The sequence below is a fragment of the Anastrepha obliqua genome, chromosome 4 (assembly GCF_027943255.1).
Source record: "Anastrepha obliqua isolate idAnaObli1 chromosome 4, idAnaObli1_1.0, whole genome shotgun sequence".
In the NCBI taxonomy this organism is placed as follows: Eukaryota; Metazoa; Arthropoda; class Insecta; order Diptera; family Tephritidae; genus Anastrepha; species Anastrepha obliqua.
In genome coordinates, this window is record NC_072895.1 from 41045254 (window position 1) to 41059443 (window position 14190).

Consider the following 14190-nt stretch of genomic DNA (forward strand, 5'->3'; position numbering starts at 1 on the left):
TATTAATCTAATGACCATCCAATGTAGCTAGTCTCTTTACCGCCTTCTTCTTACTGCGAACATTTTCTGCTGTTATATACTCAGAAAAATATTTCAAAGCATTAAAAACCATCGTTTTTGTAAGTGGGATAATCCAGTATTTTGCAACTCTGTGATTGCTTTTCGAAGAGCTTGGGTGCAATTTTTCCCTTTCGACATTACTGAATCATTTCAATTAAAGTGAAGTGCTGTAGGAATATTCCAGAAACTTTATTTTTTACTTACTTACCAGTTACAATATAATACAGAATGCAATTCACAAAATGTTTTACGAATACCGAACCGTTCTAAAGTAAATTTCTCAGAAAAATATCAGTGCTACTACTAAAATGCCAAAAAAAGCAGTGCGAATCCTTCAAGGGAAATTGATAACTGAGCGCATTGCAATGAATGCGACCCAACAAATACATTCAAGCGCAGAAAACACCGTTACGCCACAGTACTCGATAAAAGGTGCGCATATATGGTTGCCAACGCATCGTTCTTAAGTATTTTTATATGTAGAAAACTATTTACGACCCTAGAAGTCATTGATGGCTCTTTCCCCACTTTTAATTTCGAGTTTTATATAACTTTTTAGCAGGTATAAATAGAGAAATTAAAGTTGACACCTGGTAACCGAGCTTTGACATGACATGTGATATATATGACACAAATATATCCGACACGGGTATTTGCATGTGAATGGGCAGACACTTTCAAGCTGCGCCGTCAATAAACCAGTACAAACCCAACTTTTTTACATCTGGCCATCTTAACTCTAATACTTTCGATTCGCTTCATCCATCTGTATATCAGTGGAGCATACTTCTCTCCGGTAATTACTATAGACGTACCATGTAATTACTATAGACGTTTTCAATAGAATTTTCTTTAATAACTTTAAAAAATCCATTATTCCCAGTTAAGCTAAGTGACTGAAGCGCTGACGAGCAAACAAATAATATAAATGGAAGCCATAAAAGTTACGAGAACATCAATTATTTTTTCATTTGAATATTTTAGTATCTTCGACATGGCTGCACGTATTTTGTTTAGTTTATACTGTTGCAAGCCACTTTTATGAGAATAAAAATAAAGTATGTACTCTAATGCACCGTTGGTAGTAATGTTGTAGTTAAATGTACAAAACAATACGCATACACACACACAAACACACGTATATGGTACCAAACATTGCTTGTATGCCATGCGTACCTGCAATGCGACACCACGCTTTACGGCCATCTAGCTGCTGCAAAGTAATTATATATACATCTACCCCCTTTATTGGCACTTTGGCCGAGCTTCTCCACCTTCTGGTAGTGCACGTCTTGATGTTTTTCCAAAAATCGCGGCATCCTGCGAACGCCAGGTGGATTTTTTTGAGCAACTTTTCATGGCAGAAATACACTGGCAGGTCATCGCCTTCCGAGAGGCGAATCTCACACGTAAAAATATTTTCTATCATTTGTTGTTTCACGCCTGCGGTTTCTAACCTATGCACTACAGAATGCTAGTCACGCACCAAGCCATTCGGTTACCGCAGTGGCCGTAAGGTAATTAGTTGTAAGATAATTAACATGAATGGCCTAGTTAAAGGTGTTAGAACGGACTGTCAGAAACTCAGTTGCTCGCAATAACGAGTTGACCTTGAGCTGTGGTTACTTACTATTGACTCCCAAGTGCTTAGAAAGTTCAGCACAATAAGACAACAGAACAAAGTAAAACACTCTAATGGCAAACAATAATAATATGAAAGCGAATAGTGAAATGTACAAAACCCGCAAACAGTTGTTCACGCAGATAATGCAAACAAAAGTAAGGAGGCAAAGAAAACTTTTTCACTATTTCCAAAGGCGGCCTACAATGGACGGTCTGCAATTGAAATTTAATTACGCACAGAGGCGTACTGGCTCATATATAATTCTTTATATGTAAAAGTCTTTACTTTTTACTGTCTGTTAGCCAGCCTCCGTGCACATTGGATTATCTTCTTCTTGCATATAGTAAATGTTAAAATTTGTGTGTATGTTTGTAGTTTTTGCGCTGCTAAGCCATTTATACGATGAAATTTTGGTGGGTTGTCGCTGGCGTGACTGAAAAGATTTGTGAGTTTTTTTTTGTTAGGTGACGACGATGTTCAGAGGTTTGAAGAAATTTGTTCACCGATTTGATTCAAATTTAGAAAATTTTAGCAAAATTACGCTATGTTCACAATGATAGCAGCGCGGCTATTTTTGACTCCTGACTGTTTTTAATAAAAACATAACATTTAACTGAAAAAATACAATAAAATATTTAGTACCTAAATAACACTTTACATTATAATAACTAAACGTAAATACACTTCACCAAACACTTAGTAATTTTATATATAATTCTGCTGGAACGCAGCTAGTCTCACTGTTTCGATTGCTTCGAATGAATCTTTCATCATCATACAAAACGGCCAATGCACATTGACAAAATTCGCTGCGATCCGTAAATTCTCCTAAAACTTCTTCCACTTCACGTAGTTTCTTGTAATAGAAATTCCTTTCATTTAATAATATTGCAGTCTGCTATACCAACTTGCTTTGAGTTGGGTTTGAAGCTTGCAAACTTCTTGGTGAACCATTCTCATGTTTGTTTAATTGTGTTGAATTTGCTGTTGGTGGATTCATTGCGGTTACTTCATGGCTTAAAACTTTCTTCCTCGGTTTCGTGTTAAGGTGCGTTTCCTGTTTCTGATAAATTGAAACTTTTATATTTTCTTTTGCCTGCTGCGTGTACATCATAGAACTTCTTTAACCACCAAAGACACTCGAAATTATCTTAAACACGTCCTTATTTCAATCGTTCAACGGGTACAGATTTCTCATAGTTCATTCGCGTAAGTGACATTTCCAAAAAAGATTTAGATTATGCAAAAACTTATACTCAAAGTTTGCGTTAACTTTTATTTTTTCAGACCGAGCGAATGTGGGAAGATCATTTCTACAATAAGCCACATCTGAGCAGAGCTCCTCAATTTTCAAGTACTCGCCATGCACATTGTTATCCAACGTGGTAGTTTTATCCGCCGAGGAATGTATTTAAGCCACCACTGGTGTTTTGATGTCAGGCATGACTTGAGTATTCATCTCTACTGCATTTTGTTGACTATTTATAAACTTTTAATTTTATCATAGGCAGTGCTATTTCTCACCATAAATGAGCAATATTATATCTTTTTTCTCTTTCGCGGAACGAAAATGCCCAAAACGTTGCATGGCCTTGAAATTTTACTCTTCATTCTCGCTCGTCCATCGACGCCTAAGAAGTTTCACTTCAAAAATCTTGAGTAATAGAATCCTTTATTTTGACCTTTAAGCGCTCCACTGCTTGTTACATCCAAGTTTCAAAGTTCGTACAAAAATTACAAAAGAGCGAATAAAATTTCATTACTATTTAATTAGAATTTATTGAAAAATTTTTGGTTTGAAAACCAAAAAATTAGATTAAATTAAATGAAATGAATTTCTTTGTTGTTGTGTATCATCTCCAATAAAAATTATCAAAAACCTACAAGGTAATTTAGCAGCTTGAAGCTTGCATTAGAAGAACTACAGACAAAATTTTAATTTTCTGTTTGGAATAAAATGGGATAAGATTCACCTTGATTGAGATGGCTAAGAAGGCGTTCCTGGAAGAACTCAAGACCACAGCAAGGAAGATGGAAAAATTACTGGTCATAGTGCATTATGTTAAAATGAGGCATTACTTCGAATGGGCCCACATACATTTTGATGAATACCTAAAAAATGATGCTCTAGTAAGATTTAGGTTTGTTTATGACTCTCTTCTTTATAAGCCATATCACAGCGCTCATGGTATGCATTTAGAGTGAAAGTAGAAAAAAATGATCAAATTTGTTCTCTTCCTTGTATATCAGTGAATCTTTTTCTGCATACGAATCACCTTGTGCTCTACGAAACTTTAAACACTCTAAGCAGCAGCTCTGTCTGTCTTGTTTGCTTGTTTGTGGCCAGCTTCTTGAGAAAAAAAACACCCAAAAACACCATTTCAAATGAAGTGAGGGCCTTAAGTACTTTTAAGAATTTATTGAGCGATTGGCTGAATAAATAAATAAATAACTAAAGTTTGACTCTTAGAGAGATAACAACTGAATACTAATTAGGAATTTTTGTTTAAGACTGTAATAAATAATACCGCTATTTATAAACGAAAATAACCCGAATTTCAAATAAGCGGCGTGTGGAAAAAGCAGAGCCTAGGCGCATTTTAATTACAACCCTATTGCCGGACGAACAAGATGTTCAGAATTGAGCTGCGTTCTTAACAAATTAACGAACTTTTCGCAAATATTTTTTTTATTCACTCAAGCCATAATGGCTTCTCCTTTCTTTTTTTCATAAGCAAAACAAACAGCAACAATCACACGCACGAGATGGGCCAATACTCATTTTTTATATATATATCTTTTTTTTATGTATGTAAGTTATTATTGACATCAAATAGTATACAAAAGCAATTTTTATTTTTTTGACATATTTTTTTATAGTAGTGTGGCACCAAAGTAAGCGTCTTAAAAACAGATAGGCTTGTCAACAGGATTTTGGCTCTTCAGGACATCTGAAGCAAAAAAGTCAAACTGATTATTATTCTGTAGGGTTGTTCTTCTGGCAGGTCAGCCAGCTACCTTTAGCTAATCTCTAATATTATAGCTCCCTTTATCTTGACTATAATGCATTTTTACGTGTCTAGTTAGGTTTAAAGTAGAGTAAAGTGAAGTTGAATTTATTAAGGCGTTATAAAAAGCTGCATTACTTCCCTTGAAATTAGTTGAACTTGATAGCGAATGTTTTCTTATGCTGAAAATTGTTGAAAGGCCCTTTAACTTAGATACAGTTTCTCAGCACAGCTAGTAAATCTCACTTCCTTTGTTAGATTAGAAAATATCCATTTTGCCTAGTATTTATATAATGAAATTTTTTAGTGTAAAGCATTTAATTGTCTAGTATGCCAGAAGGTGCATAAGATCGGCAAAAAATCATGATCAATGCGATTTTTGAGCCCTATGAAACCTGCACTTTCTTCTCTTTGATTAGCGCGATAACCGCTTAAGTGATTTCGGCCGAGTTTAACAAAGTATGTTAGTCGTTTCTCTCTCGTGCTAACCGGTACCAGTTGGAAACACTAAGTGAAGCCAAGTCAGAACTCACCCCTCTCTTGTAACATCTGTAGCAGACGTTACGAAACTTCTTCTGCTTTTAGTGAGGCCGTAGTTCGGAAATCATTTGGCCAGCACAAATAGAGTAACACGTAAGTCGTGTTACTAACTTTTTATTGGGGAGTGTTTTAGCATGAACAGATACGTGCCCCTCTTCGTGCTAAATGGCGCTAATTAGAAATACCATGTAAAACCAAGTTCGTAAGAGTTAGGAGCAGGGATCTGGTGACAGTGCTCTCCATTATTTTAGGAAACGCATTAGTCTTATGGGGATATCAAGTTTACATAACTGTTTATGCTGGCAAAAGGGGCTTTAAAATCAACAAAGGGATCGCTGAGGCTGATTGAGGTCTCAAAGCCTTCATCTTCTTTTCAGCTTACGCTGCTATCATCATGCAGTATATTGAAAAAGTGATGCCTTTATAATTTAAGCCATGGCCACCACTCATCAGTCGCCGTTTTTACTTTTACATGAAGTCGTCCCGGTTACAGAACTTTTCATATATATAAACAGGTATATTTGGCACGTACATCTTTTATTGGGCATTTGGTCGAGCTCCTCCTAAATATTGTGTTAAAGGTTTTGATGTAATTCTTGCGCCGCCTCCGAACAGCAGATGATTTTCCATTAGGAAATTTTCCATGCCAGAAGTCCACTTGGAGGTTTGAAATTGCCTACTGGGAGGCGACTACTATTAGAGAGAAACCTTGTCTATCATTTTGTTTTTTATGTCTACAGTAAGTTCGGAACTCAGGCTCCTCCGAATAGACTACATGAAAATGGATTATTAACTGCATTTCTTAAATTTAAAGGATTTCCGAGCGTTTTTGCTGTCGATTATTATCTCAAGCATTGAAATAAATTATACAGTTGGACGAAATAACATTTTGAGTCTGAAGCCATGGCTAACATTTAGTGCTAGACATATTTTTTCGGTTCTCTTTGCGTTCATCTGCGCTAACTCAATTTTATTATTTTTATTTTTTTACCAATTGTATATTTGTTGGCTTATACTTCATTACCACAGTTATAACTATATATGTGTTTGATTTTTTGAGTCACTTTACATTTACATTGGCATTGGTTGCTCTATACCAATCCATTTTCGGTGCGTTTGTAGACGAGTGTGAATGTGTAATTGTGTTTGTATAAATGTAATATCAACTTTATCAACATGAGTCTATGTATTTGTGTGCGACCACGTGGTATCAGCCTTTATGCTGTCTATGCTCCTTCGCGTTGATCTCACATTTACACTCTCACACAATGAACGAAACTCTCTGTACGCCATGCACGAGAGCGAATATTCTCGCGCTATGGGGCGTGTGCAATGTTGCCAGTTTAAAATATCAAATGGCAGATAAATACAGGGTCTTTCAATAGTTGCGCTGGAAATTTGACAGTTGGTAATATTGCTTACTTACTGTTGTTCTGATCTCCTTGTGGAATATAGATCCTGAAAATATTTCGAAACATCAAAATTCGTTACGCTACTCAAAATTCAAAATACGCTAACATGAAAAAGCTCCTCATAAAAAGCTATATGCCGTTCGGAGGTGGTATACAACTGTTGGTTCCTCTAAAACAGCAAGCCACTAACCCCAAATAGGAGGAAGAGCTCGGCCCCAAACACCCCTCAAAAGGCATAAACGCCAATTATTGATATAACTATTAATGGCGTGTTCCTCGCCAGTAGGTAAAACTAGGATAAATCGCTGCCCACGCGAGATGCCCATTAACATAGAGAATCAAAATTCGTCCCTTGTGATGCCATTCAGAGGAAAAGTAGAGGGGAAAGAACCAAACGGAGCAGAAAAAGAAAGAAGGGGGTTTGGATTGGAGGATAACGACCAGCGGTAGCATATTTCATTTCTATTAACCGTTTCAAGCTACTGATGAAACTCACCAGGTGTATAAAATACGCAGGTGTAGCAAAAAAGTAGGAGTCCAGATGTCTGATGTCTTAGCCCGATGGTAGCAGGACAGCTGAGAATAATTATCCTTCAGGTAGCTCCTCCAGAATGAACTTAAAGTAATCCTAAGTTTTACCGAATGGATACTTAACGGATAATGCGCGGTAAGAACACCCACCAAATTCGAGAGCTTTGGTATTGTTAGCTTTAGAAGTTCTCTCGAATGCCCCCGTTATACCCATGACCAGAAGGATCACGCGATTTCGTGCGTTTGCGTACTAACCCAGCGTTCGCTGAGTTGACGCAAGATTCATCTTTACAGGACTAGACCACAGGTTCTTAAGGGAATCCGAATCCTCTCATTTTGCAATGAATCCGTTTCAAGGGTCCCTTGTCTAGCCAACTCATCACTCCTCACACGTTTCCCTATATGCGACTGTAACCGGACCACGAAATGAGCATATTATTGCAGTATTTAGATGCAGTCGGGAGAGAAGTCAAGTATTTTTCGTTTAATTTCAAACGCACAAAGAACGAGCATAGGACCCAAGTTGCCGTCTAGCTGTAGGAGTAGATATTTACGTGCTTTATAGTAATTATAGAAGGGAGAAACCTCTGCTTGAAAAACACCACAGCTGTTCGCAAGCCCAAAGATGGGGAGCTCCTCGTTGAATACTCTCCCAGCAATCTTTCCGCCTAGCTTCGACCCATCCATGCCTTGTTTAATGCTTGCCATGCCCTGCCTCCAAATGTTGCGTAGCACCCACTCCTCCCTTGAGGGGATATGAATGGAAAAGGTATCGCTCGGACCTAGTGGGGGTATATTGATCAATCACCATTGGGAGGGGCTCTAAGTTTCTAAGAATACTAGAGTGTCCAGCTACACTCCGACAAATTTTTATTTCGTGTAGATTTTTGTTCGGTTGTTTCAACGACATTTATTTTTTCAAAAATGCGCAAGAAGTTAAACTCACAAGCTTCTGGCGACCGATATCAGACGATGGTAGCAAACTCTTTGTGGCTTAGGATGTATAGTGTGGTTCTCATAAATATTGTTTATGGTATGAGTTCAACGAGATGGCTACACTGACCCTTCTGCATTGAACTTATAGGGTGAGAAGTTCGAGAGTTGTGTAGCGGCAACATTCACTGGCCACCTAGATCATGTGACTTAAATCTTGTTGTTTGCTGATTGGCGCAATAATCGCTTAGGTGATTTTGGCCGGGGTTAACGAAGCGTGTTTCGTTTCTTTCTCGTGTTAACCGGCACCAGCTGGACACATCAAGTGTTCCTCTGCTACCACCACCACGTTCTTCCCGAGCTATAACGTTTGCTGCTCAGTTTTTTCAGAGCTCTTACTTCTCTTCACTCCATCGTCTGTGACAATCCCGTCATCAGCGTTCAAAGTACCAAAGATCGCTTAATTATTTTCAATAGGGCAGCAAGAAATCTCTGGTCTATGGTTCCCACTGTCATTGTAGCCTTGAAGGCTAACTTAACTCACCACATTCATGTGAGGACATCGTTCGGAAGTGGTCCACTGAGAGTATCACCTACCTCTATATGAAAAAACCAAAAATTCTAGCAGTATTCGAATTTCTTTTGTTTATCTTATTCTAAATTACACAAAATTATACCGTAAGTAAATATGTCAAAGTATATTAGTTAAATTCATTCAATCATATTTCTATTATGCAATTTATTTCTCTCCATTTTCTTTATTTCTTTCCATTTTCAATGCCTTCCATATTCCTTCAAACACAAATCGCACATTTTGTTCTTTATCAGAGCGGGCAATATCAATGATTTGATTTTCAATTCCCTAGGGCATTTATATTCTCATCTAGCGCTGCTGATGCATTCCTCAATGAAGTGGAGCATAATTCCTATATCTCTTTTGAAATCAATTTTCCAATTTTTGTTTTGCAAACCTTTATTGATATTCAATTTTTTGCGCTTCCTTCTTTTCTTTAGCATTTTCACCTTTCTTGCGTATTTCATCACCCTCAGCATCTTTTTTATGGCTCTGTTTTCTTTTTTTTTTTTTTGATAATAAATTTGTATTTAATACTCTTCTCGTTCCTCTAGTTCTTCTTCTCTGCTCGCTCTTCTAAATTGTAATGTTGCTCTCTCAAAAGCTCTCTCTGAACTTAAGTCATTTTTTCTGTACGCACATCAATGCTTTTTTTGTTATCATTTTTGACTGGAATTCAATTTTGTTTATTATCTCAAATGCAACAGATGGCGTGCTATTACAACTTAACGGTTTTACACTGCAAAAAAGCTGTTCTGCCAATTTTGATATCGTACTGGCTGGCATAATTTGAATATTTCAAATTATTAAAATTTCCTAGACTCTTAGTAAACACTTAGTAAATTATGATATCGTTAGGTAAATTTAAACAAACTTAAAAATATTTATGAGTACTTGTGTGCTTAGAATAGAACTATATAGTTTATTTCTTTGCCTTACAATCCATATGGGGCTTCTTAGTATCAAAGTTTTCCGGACAGTACAAAAAGCAGCAAAATATTATTTTTATGTACGCTGCATTATGTTTGTTCACGACAACTTGACCGTACTTAATATAGTAAAATAAAACAGGAATTTGTCTTATAAATTTCTCAAAAGCATACTTGCCCTAGCCATTGATACTCTATTAATTGATACTCCTACTATTTCTTCTCATAATCAGCCCTGTAAATCAGCAAAACTGTAAAGATACACCATTTTTATTAAAATAAAATATAAAAATATATAAAATATATAAAATACATACAAATAATTTATATTTTATAAAAATATAGTTTACACTAAAACAAAAATAAATAAATAAGGCAAAGTTTCAAACTTTGCACAAAATTTTTTAAATGTTTCAAAATTACTTCAAAACTTTCAATTTTTTCCCCAGAATTTTCGGAATTTTACTGGGTACGCAGTTTTAAACCGCATCGAATTTCAGTATTTGGTGCAGGTTTAAAATGACTACGAAATACCATTTTCTTGACGGTACTAGGTTTATTCTTCCATATAAACAATTCGAGCATTTGCTTGGTATGTAAATACGTGAGTATGTATTAAAGCTTCCGAAAGCTAGATAGATAGATGGCAACCCTATTAAAAATATATGCATATTAAATACGGCATGTATTGCAGTATTTAGTCAAATTTAATTAATTTTAATTTTTAAATAAGTGGCAGCACTATAATAAATATATGTATATGTTAAAATGATTAATTTATTTCTTTTTGGATAGGTGGCAGCATCATCCAAAATTATTAGTATTCAAAAAATTTTCAAATCACTTTCATTTGTTAGTTATAAATATATATTATTAGCTGGTATAATTAACTCATATTTATATGCTAGTTAAGTGGCAATCCTTTTAAAAATATGCGTATATTAAAATTTCGCCAAAGAACTCGTTTTATGCAAACATTGCAATATTTTATTTAACTACTATATTTAATTCATGTAAATTTTTCCAATAGGTGGCAGTACCATTAAAAATTATTGCGGCATTAAAAAGTTATAAAAACTCATACCTTTGTTAGTTATGTTAAAATTATTTAATTAACTTGGATATTTAATTAATTTGTATTTTGTAGACAAGTGGCAAGTCTGTTGAAAAATACTTCTACAGTAAAGCTTCTTTAAAATCCTTTCATATAATGCTACCACTGTAATATTTTTTTATTATACAAGTCCATAATAAACAAGTCTGAGCTAAAATAGAAACGGCAGGAGCTTTGTTCTGATAATTTCGAGTTTATTTATTCAAAATAGTCACCTCTGGCTTCGATACACTGTTTTGCGCAATCTAAAAGCTTTTCGAAAGAGTGTTTCAGGTCATTGACCGGAATGTCTTTCAGGATGTGGGTTCAAGCCTTTTAGATGGCAAAACGTTTTTCTTTCACGGCTAAATACAATTTTCCGAATAGGTAGAAGTCATAGAGGGACATTTCTGGCGAATCAGATGAGTGATTGATTGTTAAAATGCGATTTCTAGTCAAAAAATCAGTCACAAGAGGGGATCGATGAAATGGTGCATTATCATGCAAAAAGCGCCAGCTTCCTCCTTCGCGGTATTCAGAGCGAATTCGTGGAATTCGCCGAATGCTACGCAACAAAAGCTTCAAAGCGCCAAGAGAGAAAATTGCATTGACGGTTTGGCCCATTGGCACGAACTCTTTGTGTACAAAACAAATGAGCATCGACTTGATTTTTGCATTCTCCAAACGCGAGGTTTTGTGTGGTGGCTCGTTTGGTGCTTCTCATTCAACACTTTGACCTTTTTGGACTTTGTTTCAGGTTCATGTTGGAAACACCACGTTTTATCACCACTTAGAATGTTGTAAAGGAAGTTCTCATCTTCTCTCGCCTCTTTAATGAGATCTTTCGAATAATGAATTCTGAACAATTTTTGGTCCCCAGTCAGACCTTCCGTAAGCCCAAATGATTAGTTAAAATGTGATAAATCTTTGTTTTGGAGATGAGTTGAATCTCCGATTTCATGAATTTCAACGATGATTTCGATTCATTTTTATAAATTTACGAACAATTTCGATAGAGGTTTCGGTGACTACTGATTTAACGTATGTTTACTGTCAATTATGTATGTCTTCACAACCATCTCTGAAATGTGTAAACCTCTGGTGGCATGAACTCTGGTACGAGATGGACACTCGTCGTCATAAACTTTTTTCATCAATTCAAATGTTTCGGTAAACGTTTTACCGATTTAAAAAAAAATTTGATATTAGCTCTTTGTTCGAAACTAATTTTTGTACCGATGACACAAACATACTGACACTTTAGACGCAATAAATTCGCTTCCACTGAACCGAGCGTCACTAAGCTTTCACTGGAAGTCAGCTAGGTATGTAACTTCCAACTCACTATCCCATTAAAAAGATGGCGCCATCAAAAACACTTTTATGATATCAGTCTTGTTTATTTTGGATTTCACCTTGTATTTTGTGGGAAACTGTGCCTTCTAAGTTGTCATGAATTCGCTTTCTTAAAACATTGTGCCATAATTTTAAATCAGTTGAGCAATTAATTTTGTAGTTTTGAGTGCACTTAATTTTCATATATCTGCTTAAAAATAATACAAACGAATAGTTAAAATTTTAAATTCTCTCCATATCTAACCCAAAAGAGATGTACTCGTCTTCTGTAAGATGTGAGTGGGTTGCTTCTTTCAAACACTTCCACCTGGCAAACACTCGTGAAATCAGGTTGCCGCATACCTTCTTCTTAGTGTGACAAACTCTACTACAGACTTGGCATTGGACACTTTCAGTGCTTTATTTGAATGTGCATAGTATGAAAATATCCAAGTCGGGGTACATTTGTAGGTACATACACACATAAATAGATATCAAAATATTTCCCAATCATTGTCAACAACATTAGTAAGGCCGGTCAAAAAGTATGTTCTCACAGACATCTGTGTGGATGACGTTTAGTTATTCAAGAGTTCAAAGACAGTTGCCTTCTCATGCACATACACGCACATTACTAACCCTTAACAGCTTAATAAATAACTGCTGGTGCAGACTTGTGTGCATAAGAAATTTAGTCCATACATTACAATAATAAATACACTTGAATTGCTGACATGTATGCTCTTCTGAAGACTCTTTTACTCCCCAATGCTTTTTATCTAAATTTTACCGATTTGCCAGCCCATTTGTGTTGACAACTTCATTCCACCCGACCAATTTGCACAGTGTTAAATCCCAGGAACTTCAGCAGTTTGTGTTTTGTTCCCCTACTACGAAGGCTCTGTCTATTCGTCTACGGGTAACTTATGTCAGAGTGATTGCTTGTCACATTGCAGTGCTGAAGAGATTTGCCTGAATTGTAAATGAGTTGGTTGAAGCGTGAAAGTGGAAATGCGGAAAAGTGCTGTCGATGAAGAGGTGGTAGTAAATATGCAAATGTACAAATATATGTACTCATACTCATACCCATATGTAAATCCATGCGCATTGTAAGTGGCGGGCTGTCGAGCAGCTGTCACTGATACTGGCATTTGGCTTCGTTCAAGTCACCGTCAGCACTGCCACAGTCGCCGCACTGGCGTTGATGCTAATCACAAAATGCAGATGCAAAGTGAAAAGCTATTGTCTTATTTGGTATTCTGTGTCTAGGTATATGTGGATGTGTACTCTATTCAGCAATTAACAGCAGCAGATTCTGTTCATAACTTTAACGTTAGAAATTCTTAGATTCGTGCTGGCTTGCCTGCCGCTTAACTGCCGACTTGTCGTTGCGGTACTGCTGGCTAGCTTCAATAGATTTATTAGCCTTGTCGCTTTCTCTTTGCCGATTGCTGCACAAAATATGCTGAACAGCTTTATATTGAGTTGTTATTGTTTTTGTTATGTGTCTTGCTGCTGGCGTTCCCATTGAAATTCATGAAGTTCGTAGATAAATGTCACTTCCCATTCAGCAGTGTTCACGGGAAGAGCAGAGAGGGCAAGTGAATAGTAAACCATTTGAAGTAGTCATAGCAATTTGTTTATGACTATTGAAGTGAGTTATTGTGCGGGTAAGCACAGACGTATTCACACACATTCATATCGCTTACCGTTTGAAGTAGTCAATTTATTTTTGACCAACATTATACGCTGAAACCATTTGAACTTTCAAAATAGTGCTTCGTGTATTTGATTCATCCGACGGTCAAGTAAATATTTAGAATAGAACTTTTGTAGTTGTATACACATAAGAGTTGGTAGCTGTATATTAGGTTCATCTTTCCCAAAAAAAAAACCTTAAACCCGTTTTATTTTAAGACTTCCGGCTAAATAAAAGGTGATTAATTTAGATGTATCGGATTTTCAGTTGAAATAAAAAAACGAAAACTCAAATGGATTTGGCAATCTTTGTTATTATTGTGTAGAACTATTCATGGTATTTATTTTTTAATGGTAGTCCCTTTCAAGATAATTCCTTTCACATGTCATGTGTGATATCACACGTTCTTGGTGGTCAATCCACTAGTCCGAGATGAAAGATGAACTGCTCAC

General features: G+C 36.2%; 1 pseudogene; it reads right to left on the bottom strand.

The window, feature by feature from the left end:
* Positions 1–2369: 2369 nt before the first annotated feature.
* Positions 2370–3143, bottom strand: LOC129244102 (microtubule-associated protein RP/EB family member 2-like; annotated as a pseudogene).
* Positions 3144–14190: the final 11047 nt, after the last annotated feature.